Source organism: Stomoxys calcitrans, chromosome 1 (genome assembly GCF_963082655.1).
Source record: "Stomoxys calcitrans chromosome 1, idStoCalc2.1, whole genome shotgun sequence".
NCBI classification, from domain to species: domain Eukaryota; kingdom Metazoa; phylum Arthropoda; class Insecta; order Diptera; family Muscidae; genus Stomoxys; species Stomoxys calcitrans.
The window spans coordinates 253028884-253043139 of record NC_081552.1 but is presented as its reverse complement, the minus strand read 5'-3'; the positions used below and the strand labels follow the sequence as shown (position 1 = coordinate 253043139).

At 38.9% G+C, this 14256-nt stretch overlaps 1 protein-coding gene across 1 annotated transcript in view; it reads left to right on the top strand.

The window, feature by feature from the left end:
• The first annotated feature begins 746 nt into the window (after positions 1–746).
• Positions 747–14256, top strand: part of LOC106089522 (ubiquitin carboxyl-terminal hydrolase 47) — a 60070-nt gene continuing 46560 nt past the window's right edge. The window contains exon 1 of the mRNA XM_013255372.2: positions 747–939. The gene's annotated coding sequence lies outside the window, so the exon portion shown is untranslated. The remainder of the gene's footprint in view (positions 940–14256) is intronic.

Sequence of the window (14256 nt, the reverse complement as noted above, 5' to 3'; positions counted from 1 at the left end):
TAGCCGCTGAAATTTGTTATTGTTCCGCTAGCGGAATTTGACAGCAATCAAATATTTTTATTTCCATACCAAAACATGTTTTTTTATCTGCATTTATTGTTTTCTCTATTGTACACATTTTTCTCAAATAAATAAAGAAAAACGAATCATTGAGACCAATAAAACAAACAAAAATGATGCCGGCAATAGTTTCAAGCGTTGCCACTATTATAGTTTTTTTTGCCATTCTCCTCACTATAAACAGAGTACTACTTTTCCGTCTATTTTCAGCCAACTTTTCGTCGATGTTTTTTTATATGGAGTTTGACAGCATTCCGCTGGAACAGCTAAACAGAATACTCAGCTTAGAACGTCAAAGTTGTGTATGACACCAGAAAAAGGCGGCTAAACATAATATGCATAGGAAAAAGGTAAAAAAACAAGTATGAAGAGAATCAAATAAGCCTTGTTTTTTGCTTAAAGAACTAAGTACCACACCTATAGAACTTTTTTCGCATTTTGTTCGACACCTTATTTTATAATGCATTTTCGGGCGAAAAGTCGAAGACAGTACTATGTTTAAATTGTTATCGCTTGGCACAAGGCCCATGTCACAAACGTAGTTATTTATCGATTAAGAAATATAACGATAAAACTATGTCAGTTTGTTATCGAAAAAAATCGTCGATTTCTATTTTACTGTTTTGACTTGGTAGTTTTTCGAGATTTTTGGGTCAATTTTAATTATTAATCAATCTAGAAAAGGTCTAAAAGAAAACATAAACAATTTAAACAATTATTATTGGTAACATTTACAAAGTCCAGATAGGTTGAAGTGACATTTTTAAAATGTGAATTCATAATATTTAAAAGAAAAAAGCAGTAAAAACAAAGATTAACTGTCCTAGATAACAAAAGAGCTAAGCAGAAAAAGAAAAGGAGCACCAGAGCATCCTTTGGGTAAGAATGCATACAAAGTTTTTATTTTTTATTTTGTGTTAATAAAAGTTTATCATGAATGTGAGTCACAAAAAATTGTTACGCAGGCAGGCGGCCCATGGATTGCAGACTATAAATCAGACCATAGTGTGGTGGCCTCAGCTGATAATAGTAGTTCCTTCATATACATATGTAAATAGTTCCTTAATATACATGAATATTCAAGAGATTACTAGCGTTCGAGAAAATTTGTTCTTGGCTTGAAGAACATTAGGATTTTTTTTGTATGACAGCTTTATCATGCGACTGCGACTTCATGCTTCAAGCACCGACTTAGAATAAAGGTCCTTGAACTAAATTTCTATATTAAGATGACATAACGTGTATTAGCTCTCGTCGTATCATATTGATTCTCCCAGAAATTTTGGAACAGAGAAAATCGAATTATAAGATAACCCATTTAAAGGAACCAATTATAATATATATTTTTTTAGCCGAACAAAACAGCCTAGGGAATAAAGTGATTTGTTAAACTAAAATGTGTGACCAAAATAACCTTTTTTACTTCATATCCAGCAAGGGACATTCACTGTCCACTGTAGAATGGTGTGTTAAATGGGTCTTGCAGTAGCCTTCAATCGATTAAACAATCTCTGGTTAAACTTTAATATCTCATAAAAACTCCTTGTTGTTCAGTTTTTATCCATTGTTGGTGTTGTTGTTGTCGGTGAAGGACTCCATGGGGTCAATCCGGTACGTACAACATTGAGTCCCATCGTCATTTTGAGTGGCGAATTTCGTTGTAAATTTTTGCTTTATATCACACAGGCTAGAACTTTGGGCTCCAATCTGTGTGTGTTCTTCGTTGTTATCACGAGAGCTTAGAGTTCACAGGTTGCGGATAGTAGAATGCTCCATACGGAGTTACTGCACCTGCAGTCGCCTATAATCAGCAGTGTCGAGTGGAGAGTCTCAGTGAGAGGCCGGGTGGCTCCGGCTCTTGCTTAAGAACTAAGTGCCTACGATGTTTGATACGACAAGACGAGTTATTGGCAGTCGTAAATACCGGAACGAGCTTGCTCGCCTTTAAGGACTTGACGAGGATAGCCTCCTCCACATGCAAAAATGGCTACAACATCACACACACATACACACATCTGAAACCTTGTTGACCACGTACAAAACAATTGGCCGGTCTGTGGCAAGTTATGCAACGCCAGTGTGGTCTCGTCAACTTTGTGACACACAGTGGAATAATATTCAGATCTGTCAGAATGCCGCCCTCCGAACTGCGACAAAGATTCCATCAGGAGACAAAGATTCTACCAGTGCGAAGACATAACTATATGCTGTCTAAGCTGTACCTTTTAGGCTGTTATCGCAGAGATAGATATCCATCACCCAGAAGCCTTAAGGTAGATCTGCATGATCTATAGCGTGAGGTTAAGCGCTACAAGTGAAAACCTCTAGATTAAGCGGCATATCAAGCAGGTCTAGACAACATTTATGCAGACATGGTAGCAAATGCGGTAAATGGCTACTGGGTGAATGTAGTCTTTGGAGAACGACAGCCTCCCATTGTACCTGAAGAAATCGACCTCTCCCGGCAATCGACCAGAGTAGTTCTATGGACGCACCCCATCTTAGTCGTAGAGTTCCTGCGTCTTGACACCCAACAGAATCAGGCAGACGAAAGATAGAACAAAATAAACTGCTACAACAACAACATCCTGGTTGACTTTTGCGTTTAACATTTAAACGAAGAGAGAGACTTCCTTCCTACTACCGATTTTGGGAAGAATTTCAAAGAATTCTTGGAAACGTAATATGTGCATACCTGACCATCATCCATTGTTCATATCTTGGAACTCGGCAATTTGTCTGCGATGCATCCCGAGTGATCTCGTCGTAGGATTCCCCGGAAAGATAAACTTGTGTGATTGTAGTTCCACGTTGCATGTGGGACAAAAGTTGGAATTGAGTTAACTGCGTTTGCTGAATCTTAATTGAGTCAGTACTTTATGGAGAACTTCAACAAGACGAAAATACTGAGACACTTCACCAGCATTACTAAGCGGATAACCGTCGGCATATGTATTATCACCGGTATTCGAATTCAGGCGTATAATGCCATGGACGGCAAGTTAGCCTGTGTACAACGACTGGCAGAAGCTGACTTGGGACATTACAACTAACACAAGGTTGTCTATTTTTTCCACTTAGGCAATCAGGATGATGTCTTTAGTATGCTGTGCAAAGACGATTAGACGCGATTATGTTATGGACTCGGCGGTTGTAAATGCTGTTGGCACATACTGTTTAAATGTCTTCCGCTGTTGTAGCAGTGTTTTCCTTTTTCGTTCGTCTGCTCTGCGTTTCTGCTACCCGCTTGAAACGCCGCCTGAACCAAACGTTTCTCTTGTATCGCCAAATCGCAGACTCTAGATCATGTAGATCCATACACCTTTGGGTGGTGTATGCCTATTCACAAGATCATGATGAGTGGGAGGGTCTCTGCGATAACAGCCTAGTGGATACTGCTTAGACAGTAGGTAGTTGTGCCTTCGCACGGGTAGGATGTTTATCTTCTGTCGTAAGTGATCCACATGAGAAGTGAGGAGCCAGTCTGTCGTAGTACATAGGACAACATTCTGGCACTCAGCTGGCGACTCCTCACTGACGCTGCATAGTTTATCAATGGCCTGCCAATTGCTTTGGTTGTAATCCATAAGGTTTCTTTGTCAGCAACACAAGTGCTGCCAGCAAGCGACTTGAGAACCTTGTTTCTACTCCTGACCTTGTTATTGGAGCAGTGTGTTGTACACTAAGTCGCCAGCCCTTGCCGATACAGATGACAAACATCCACTACACGAGAAGGCCAAACTTCTTAAGGCTTGAGATCATTGTGAGCTTCTCTCTAAAAAGAATCTCCTGAGCTGCCACCATGTGAACCCCCGAAATTTCAACACACTGAGCTTGAACACCCTTCGAGATATGTCAGTTGGAGTATCTGAATGTTTCCAGACGCGATTCATTAACACACTATCGATCCACTAACAACCTCATATTATAGAACAGGTTTGCAGGAATACTGTCCTTGGTAGACGCACACCTCTTACTGCAGATAATGAGAAGATCTGTCTAGAAAAACCAGAGTTACTCTGGCATCGTACGCGCAGAGGTTAGTTTGTTTGCCTAGGTTCGGGAATGCGCTGGGGCATGCCGTTCGGAACCTTATATGTAAAAATCAATTTGTGTTTGTTTGTCAGTTTGTTTGTTTGTTTGTGTGTTCCTTTGCAAATTTTGCCCATGAACATTCCATTAAGCAAACAAGGGCAAACTTCTCACATATCAATGTGCAGTACAGTCCGATTCAAGTTTAAGCTCAATGATGACCTCCTTTTTATAGCCGACTGCGAACGGCGTGCCGCAGTGCGACACCTCTAATGAGTGGAAGTTTTTACATGGCATAGTACCTCACAAATTATCCCCCCGCTAGCATTAGGAGGGGATAACCACCGCTGAATATTTTTTATGATGGTCTCGCCAGGATTTGAACCCAGGCGTTCAGCGTCATAGGCGGACATGCTAACCTCTGCCCTACGGGGGCCTCCTACAGTGTGTTCCCTATAGACTCAAAAACGGCTTAACCGATTTTCTTGAAATTTTCACAGAGGGTGCATAATGGTCCTGTGATGAAAATGGGGTACTAAATTTTGTTGATATCTGAAGGGGGAGCGGACCCTCCCCCCTATCCTAATTTTTAAAAATGCCAGATCTCGGAGATGGGTGTTGCAATTTAAGTGAAATTTTTTGTGATCTCTTATAGTAACCTAAAAACAAAAATTTGGTATCCAAATTTCGGATGGGATACCTAGAGGCCCGTGCCACCCCCAAAATCTACACAATTTATATATAGACCAATCACGACAATATGGAACTCAAATGAAAGGTATTTAAGTTTAGAAAAAGTATCTGATATCCAATTGTCGGACTAAGTGTTTGGGGGACCACCCCAAGACCCAAAACACCCCTAAATCGGACATATATATATTTACCCACCATGGCAATATGGGACTCAAATGAAAGGTATTTACGAGTAGAATACAAATTTCCAAATATCCAAATTTCCAAATTTCCAAATATATCCAAATGAGGGATCAAGTTTCTGGGGGTTCACCCCTTCCCCAAAACACCTCCCAAACAGGACTTTTTTTACTGGCCGCCCCTCCTTAAAAACATGCCCAAGGAGGACAAATTTACCACCATATCAATATGGGGTTCAAATGAAAGGTCTTTGGGAGTTAAGCACGAATCTGATATCAATATTCGGGAAAAAGTTTCTATTGGGCCACCCCACCCCCATAACACCACCCAAATAGGAAGTATTTGTTGACCATTGCAATATGGGGCTCAAATAAGAGGTATTTTAGAGTAGGACACGAATTTCTTATATATTTTTCAAGGCTGAGTCAATGAGTGGCCGCCCATCTCCCAAACCGGTCATGTTTTCCGGCAATGGAAATATTGGTCTCAAATGAATGTTATTTGTGAGTAGACCACGAATCTGATATCAACATTCGGGACCAATTGTCTAGGGGACGTCCCCCCGGCCCTCAATAGAACGAATTTGCTCACCAAGACAATTTGGGTCTTCAAGACAGTGGAGCTCGATATTGATAGTTTTTGGGGCCCATACCCCAAACCTCTCTGTTGCAATACGGGGCTTAAATGAAAGCTATTTGAGATTAGAAAACAAATCTGCTATCTAATTTCGGAGCCAAGGCCAATATGGGGTTCAAATAAATGATATATAGAGACATGAGAATAGAGCACGTAGCTGATATTTTTCAGGGCTTAGTGTTTGGGAGGCCACCCCACTCCCCAAAACAACTCTAAATCGGTCGTATTTACCGACCATGTCAATGTGGGAATCATTGATCAATCTGATACCCTCTTTCGGGACCAATTTGTGTCTGGGGGGTGCCCCTTTCCACAAACAACACTTATTTACACACCATCGCAATATGGGGCTCAAATAAAGGTATATGGGAGTTGAATACGAATATCCAACTGTGGGACCATGTATTTGGGGCACCGCTCTTTCCCCCGATTCTCTGTCAGCTTACAGGGCCTACAGTTCTTGATTTCTTAATTTGTGATGTGTTGAATTTTTTTTTGTTAAGTTTTCAACTTGATTTTGGATATTCAAGGAATTTTTCTTCTTGAAATGGGAAAGGAACCTTTTCTAACCCATTCAATGTATTTACTCAAATTGTTACCCCTCATAAATTTGTCTCAAATAATAATTGCTTTGACATGGATTCTGTGCGTCCAAAGAAGATGCAATAGAAAATCTGCTCTCCCGACTATTTTTAGCCATGGGACAGAAATAAGCAACAAAAAAAAAAAACAGTTGTTAAGAAAAAAGTTTACCAAAACAGAATATGGTGGACATATTTCTGTATAAAAATAAAAGATTTGTTTGGACGCATCACTAAGACCTTCACTCTAATATGCATGTACATATATTTAAATGGATACGATTTGCAGCAAGTCTACAAGCAGCTGAAATTTACATTGGTTTTGGTAAGGTTGGTTCCATATAGAAGAGCATCTAGTATGTATTTTTTCGGTATAAACGAGTATTTACAAATTGGTTTGTTGCACTCAACAACGCTGCATCGTCCAAAAAAGTTTCTTCTAACGTGGCCACAACAAATGTTGCCCTCACTTGCTTTTGTGCAAAACAAAAAATTCGAAACTGTTCTTCGAGAGTTTTCATGCTGATCATCGAAATCGAAATTATTGTTGATTAATACGTAGGGTGAAGAGATAAAAGAAGAGGATATTTGGAATGTCGGGAGCTACAGCTACTGCTGCTAATCTAGTGACACATGCAAGAGACTTTGAGATGGCTATGACGAAAATGTATTGAATTTTCTTTTTTAAAACAAAAGAAAAACTTGTGTACAGACATGCACACAAACGAATGTACACATATGGGCAGAAAAATAGGTGTGAAGTTTTGTTTTTGGATTTTTAGGTTTTTGATTTCACATTAGTGCCTCAAGTAAACATATTTTGTGTTTTGAGAAATAAGTTTGGAGTTGAGATAGGGCAAAAGAAATTTAAATAACGTAAATTTAGGAAATTCATCGATTTTGAATCAGGCAATAAAAAAGGGGTATGTGAAAAAACTTTTAATAATACAGTTATTTGTACATGAGTTTAAGTGTTTTGAACAGAGATGGTCCGTAAGACGATTTTTTAGGTTTCCGACTGTCAAAAAGTTGTAAAAGTCGAAAACGTCGTATACTTGTATAAAACGTAGAAAAAGTCGCAAACGTCATAAACCTTAATAACTCAGTGTAAAAGTTTGATTTTTAACAAATATTATTGTCACTTATTTGTTGTATATAGAAGAGTTTATATGTAAAAAAATTTCGCAATAAAAGAAATATTAAGTTTTTTTTTTAATTTTTGCATTTACATTTTTCACACAATAAATTGGAAATATACGCAAATTTCAAGTCAATTTATAAAGTAACGTTTAAGGATTTTTTTGTGAAGCAAAAAATCAATAAATTATTAGTTTTCATCAATTATATTTAGAAATTGCAATTATTTTGTATCCTTTTGCAAAATTATTTGCTTCTCCCGTTTTAATTTGCTTTTTGAAAGCTGTTGTAAACGGCATATGTTAAAAATGCATGACATCTGAGGAAGTGTCAAGTGAAATGGTACATGGAGTGTTAATACTTATGCCAAAATTTTTAGTTAATCAGATCAAAAATTCAACATATTTTCGTTCGAATTTTTTTTTCTGTCAGAAACCTAGTTTTTTTGGCTAGGTTTACGACGTTTTCGACGTATGTAATATACGTCGGAAACGTATGTCATATACGTCACTGTTTCTGACAGGCCATCTCTGGTTTTGAATAAACATCAAACCAGGCAGCTAATACCCAGTATATCGACACATATTTTTATGAACAGTTTTAATTCTCTCAGACATGGATGAAATTAACTTACTTATATTATGCTTTTTGAATATTTTCCCACAATTGTTAGAAACTTGTCGCTTGATTGCACCCCAAAGGCTCTCAATGGGATCAAGGTCGGGGGACTGACTTGGCCACTCAACAAGGTTCAAATTAATATCCCCAAACCATTGACCATTATCCTATTGAAATCTCCATGGTATATTTTCCTCAGTATATGGTAGCATTACTGTTTTCAAAAAATCCTTCTAAACAAATCTAACCAGATGCAAATGCAAATTTTTGCCCATGAACATTCCACTAAGGAACAGAGGCAAACTTATCACATATCAATGAGTGCAGTCCGGTTCAAGTTTTAAGCTCAATGATAAGGGGCCTCTTTGAAGAGAAGTGTTACACGGCATAGTTCCTCACAAAAAAACCACCAGGATTCGAACCCAGGCGTTCAGAGTCATAGGCGGACATGCTAACCTCTGCGCTACGGTGGCCTCCAAATCTATCCATTGTGTTTTCAATGAGATGTATCTTCCTCCCAAGAAAAACATTCCCATTCCATGACATTTCTTTCTCCATTAAATTTTATCTTAAGCTCTTTAGACCTAAGTTTCGCCAAATAGGACGTAATTGCCCACCAAGACAATTTGGGTCTTCAAGACAGTGAAGTTCGATATTTATAGTTTTTGGGGCCCATACCCCAAATTTACCGACCATGTCAATGTGGGACTCATTGATCAAACTGATACCAATTTGTGTCTGGGGGTCTACCCCTTTCCACAAACAGCAATTATTTACTCACCATCGCAATATGGGGCTCAAATAAAGGTATATGGGAGTTGAATACGAATATCCATGTATTTGGGACACCGCTCTTTCCCCCGAAAACCCCCCAAAGGGTAAAAATTTGCTGACCCTGCCAATATGTGGCTCAAATGAAGGGTATTTGAGATTGGAAAACTAATTTGATAACCAATTTTGGGGCCAAGTGTTTGGATGAGCCACACTCTACTTAAACCAATGGCAATATGGGTTTTTAATAAAGTGCCAAGTGTCTAGGGAACCACCTCACCCCCGTAAACACTCCTAAATCGCACATCATGAAAATATCGGGCGGAAATAGTCTTTTTAGAATGGCTTTAAACCCTCCGAGCGAATTCGTGGTCCAATAAAGATTATACGGAATTCAGATAAAGGCACTTGTATTGTTAGTCAAGCGATATTCATATACTTTTTTCCTAACATTACATTTCACTAAAAGCTCACATATCAATGAGTGCAGTCCGGTTCAAGTTTTAAGCTCAATGATAAGGGGCCTCTTTGAAGAGAAGTGTTACACGGCATAGTTCCTCACAAAAAAACCACCAGGATTCGAACCCAGGCGTTCAGAGTCATAGGCGGACATGCTAACCTCTGCGCTACGGTGGCCTCCAAATCTATCCATTGTGTTTTCAATGAGATGTATCTTCCTCCCAAGAAAAACATTCCCATTCCATGACATTTCTTTCTCCATTAAATTTTATCTTAAGCTCTTTAGACCTAAGTTTCGCAAAATAAAAATTCCTTTTTATTTCATTTGTCCCAACGTTTCGTCAATTTTTTTTGACATCATCAGGGGATACATCTATTTAATTAAAACATTACATTTATTTCAAATCTTCACGAAAATATAATCAAATTACAATAAATTAGGATATATTTACATGCATTTTTTTCGTCAAAAGCTCATTCAATAGGTTAGGTTAAAAAGAGGGTGCAGATATTAATCCTCCCCCATGACGCTAAGGACATACACCTAAACCAGTAATCGGCTTGTTGTGCGCTCTAAAAACTATAACGTAAACTCTAAAAAGAAAATTTTAAGTTAGGAATTCCGTGCTACTTAGAAAATCCTTAATTGTTTTCAATACCACTCCCCTAAGTTGGTTCATGTCTGGTATTGTGTCTCCACCTAAGTACCGGTATCTGTTAGAAGCGAAAGTCGGGCAATGACAAAGGAAATGCTCCAACGTCTGATCATCTTCCTCGCTTACCCTACACATGCTATCACTTGCCGCACCGATTTTACATAAGTGAGCTCATAGTCCTATGTGTCCCGTTATGATACTTATAGCTACACTGACCTCCTTTTTACTTCCTTTCAGTAATAGGCTCGTCTTTTCACAATCTGGATCCCCCCCATAGGATTTTCGCCTTCCTACCGACCGTTTGGCTGTTCCACAATGTTACATGCGCATTTGTCGCCCACTCCCTTAACTCAGACTGCGTCGACCCGAAAGGCTTCGAGTTAACCAAGTTTATTGACAGCAGTCCTCTGGCCTTCAGCGACAAATCGTCTGCCCTTTCATTTCTCCTTACTCCGTTATGGCCCGGCAACCAAACGATGCGGATTTTGCCATCCTCAGAGAAGGCATCAATCTCCTTACAGTGCAAGACTGTTCGTGACGTTAACGTTCTGGTTATTATTGCCCTTATGGCAATTTTACTGTCGGTAAAGATGTTCACACTCGACGTCCTCACGTGGTCGCCCGAATCTTCGCCTGCAGGACCGCACATTCATTAACAAAACGATATTAATTATATTGAAGACAACTTAAATTTTAATATCACAGATCTTTATATTGCAACACGGTAACCTATACTAATATTGTTTGTGTCCTCTTTCCAGCTCATCGTCCTATCTATTTTTTTGTTGTATTCTTAAGCTTTCTAAAGTGAATCTCTTTCTCTCCTTGTTTTCTTTATCTAATATTTTGACATTTTCTAAGTCTGTAATATGTCCATTATTCAAAATATGTTGCGCCAAAGCAGTTTTCTGTGTTCCTTTTTCAATGTCAGCTCTGTGTTCTGCCATTCTTGTTTGCAGGGTTCATTTTGCTGTTCCTACATATACTAAGTCACAGCTTTGTTCGTCAGTTCCCCTACATTATATTTCGTAAACAACATTGCTTTGTTGTTGTTTGTCGATTGGAGTTTTGATGTTGGAGAATATTTTATGTTGTTTGTTTTGTTCATTAATGCTCTTAAGCTTTCTGAATTAAGCTCTGTTAATCCAGGGATGTATTTGAAGCTACAATATCGTTTGGTTTCTTCATTCGTTGTAGGGTTGTCATAAGTGTTGTTTAGTTTGCGTTTTATTTCGTCAAAAAGTTTATTTAATAATTTGGTTGGAAAACTATTGGTTTTTAATATATTGGTTATTGTTTTGAAATTGTGGTGATAAAACTTTTAGCGGTGTTGATTATCTATTGGTGATTTCGATTCTGAAAAAAAATGTTACACTAATGTTGCACTTATACGGGACAACATTTTGGGAATGCTGCCTTATCGCTCTCATAGTTTTACACTTTTTACATTTTCAATCGAACATGTTAATATGCCCGTATATTGTAATTTCAACCAAATAATGCTGTAAAATGTAGCAATGCATCTAATATGCCGTTAGCTAAATAAAACGCGATTACTTTTTCCTTTTTTATGTATTTCTTTTTAATATTTTGCCAAACATTCTACAAATTGTTTTCTTCTTCTTCTTTTCAACCAAAATTTGCTTGAACGGTGGCATGCACATGAGATGATAGCAGCTGATTTAAAGTGCGGCATTCTCCATCCTAGCCTAGCCACGGTGTAGAAAATGCAGCATTTTTTCACTTTCAGTGGGCAACACCATTACAAACGAACATTTACCCGGTGGTGGGGTTACACTTTTTGGAGAATCGAACACAAAATTTCGATCTCAGTGCAACATGTCGAAAAAATGCTGCACTTTTTTTCACAATCGAAATCACCATATGATTTTGGTTGTGTGCTGTGGTAATTCATGATTCTACCAGATGCCATAGATTGAGGATAGGAACAGCTCATACCATCGCGGTATAATCGAGGCGACGTTGGGAAACCTGGAAGGAATGGAAGGGACTTGAGGTCGAGTGTGAGTCACTGCTGCCAGTGGCACAATCTTGGATTGACTGAACCCTAGTATTGCCATCTGGAAGATCATGTTACACGGAGGACAAAGTGGGCCTGGGGGTCTACATTGAGAACCCAGAGACTGAGTTCTGTAATAATACGGGCGATCATGGAACGCGTTAGGTGGTGTGGTGTTAACGTGAGGACGTAGAATATGAACATCTAACGAACAGGCCATAAGGGCAATAACAACCAGGACGGTAAGATCACGAACAGCCTTGGAATGCAAGAAGAAGATTAACGTCTTTCTCTGAGAACGACACGATCCGCATCGTTTGGGTGCAGGGCGATTTGGCAGTGAAGGCCAGACAAATTTGGTTAACGCGAAGCCTTTCCGTTCGACGCAATTAGAGTTAAGGGCGCGGGCGACGAATGCGCATGTAAACCTGTGGAACATCGAAACGGTTGGTAGGACGGCGAAAATCCTTATGATCTCTTCTTATAGGGGTTTGAATCAGAAACTAGTGACGGAGCTGATGATGGCGCTGGTGAAAGAGCTGGTGATGGCGCAGTCGATGGAGAATGTAATAGGGTTTCATTTATTGTTAGAAGGAGTAATGATGGACGACCCCTTTTTTGCGACAGCTGTAGTTTTACTTGCATTGGTTAGCTCGGTAGCAACTTCCAATTGAAAATCTATAAGCGGAATATGCTTCAATTCGCCATCGCTCATCAGTAATTTTCTCCACATTTTGACCTTCATCTTCTTTCACTTCCTCGTCATCCGACTTATCAAAATCAAAGTTGGCCATTCTTTCAATTTCAGGCTGTTTCAGACCTTTTGTGCGCATCTTGAAATGAATATACAAAAACAAAATTCCCACAATATGTAAGTCCTAATGGTCCAATGTTTCATATACGCAACACAACATCATTTCATAGCCGGTTTTTGTACCCTCCACCATAGGATGGGGGTATACTAATTTCGTCATTTGTTTGTAACACCTCCAATAACTGCGCTAGGTATGGTTCAAATCGGTCAATGTTTTGATATAGCTGCCATATAAACCGATCTTGGGTCTTGACTTCTTGAGCCTCTAGAGGGTGCAATTCTCATCTGACTTGAGTGAAATTTTTCACGTAGTGTTTTGGTATCACTTCCAACAACTGTGTTTGGTATAATTGAAATCGGTTCATAATTTGGAATAGCTGTCATATAAACCGATCTTGGATCTTGACTTCGAATCGGACTATAACTTGATATAGCTCCAATAGCATAACAGTTCTTATTTAATATTCTTTGTTTGCCTAAAAAGAGATACTGGGCATAGAACTCGACAAATGCGATCCATGGTGGGGGGTATGTAAGATTCGGCCCGGCCGAACATAGCACGCTCTTACTTGTTTTAAATTACTCACCTCTTATTATTTATTTCCAGATTTTGGTTTTATGAGATGTTAATTATATTTAAGTTTTTTTGAACACTTTTTTAAGACATATTTTTTTGCAAAATAAATTTTTCACATTCACTCTCGGGAGAATCACTGCTGACTGAACACAGTTGACTGCTAGTTAATCAGCTGTAAGCGGCTATATTTTCGCGGCAGGCTTAAAAAAAATTCAAAATAACTGAAATTAGACGCCCATGAACACAATGTTGCGTATACGCAACATTTGGCATGTGAGGGTTAAGAGCGCACCATAAGCCGATTACTGGCTTAGGTGTATGTCCATAGTGCTATGGGGCGGATAATATCCACACCCTCTTTTCAACCCAACCTAACCGTTTTCACCAGTGGAATTCCCAGATGTAAATTTTTATTGCCAGATGTTAATGTTTATTATGTGCTTGATGAGAGTTATTTTTTATACCCACCACCGTAGGATAGGCGATATATTCATTTAGTCATTCCATTTTCTATACATCGAAATATCAGTTTCCGATTCTACACAGTATATATATTTCGGATGGTCGATGTCCGTGTGTCTGTCCGTCCGTCTGTTGTAAACACTCTAGAGCCTTCAAAAATTGAGATATTGAGCTGAAATTTGGCACAGATACGTCTATTTGATGCACGCTGGTTAAGTTCTTAAACGGGTCAAATCGGACCATATTTGGATATAGCTGCTATATAGACCGATTTTCCGATAAAGGATCTAATGCCCATAAAAACTTTATTTTTCATCCGATTTTGTTGAATTTTAAAACAGTGAGTCGTTTAAGGCTTCCCGACAATTGACCCAAATATGGTTCAGATCGGACTATATTTTGATATAGCTACCATATAGACCGATCTCCCGATGAAGGGTCTGAAGGCCATATTTTGCAACAGTGGGTTATTTTAAGCCTCCCGAATCTGACCTAAATATGGATTAGATCGATCCATATTTCGATATAGCTGCCATATAGACCTCTCTCCCGATAGAGGG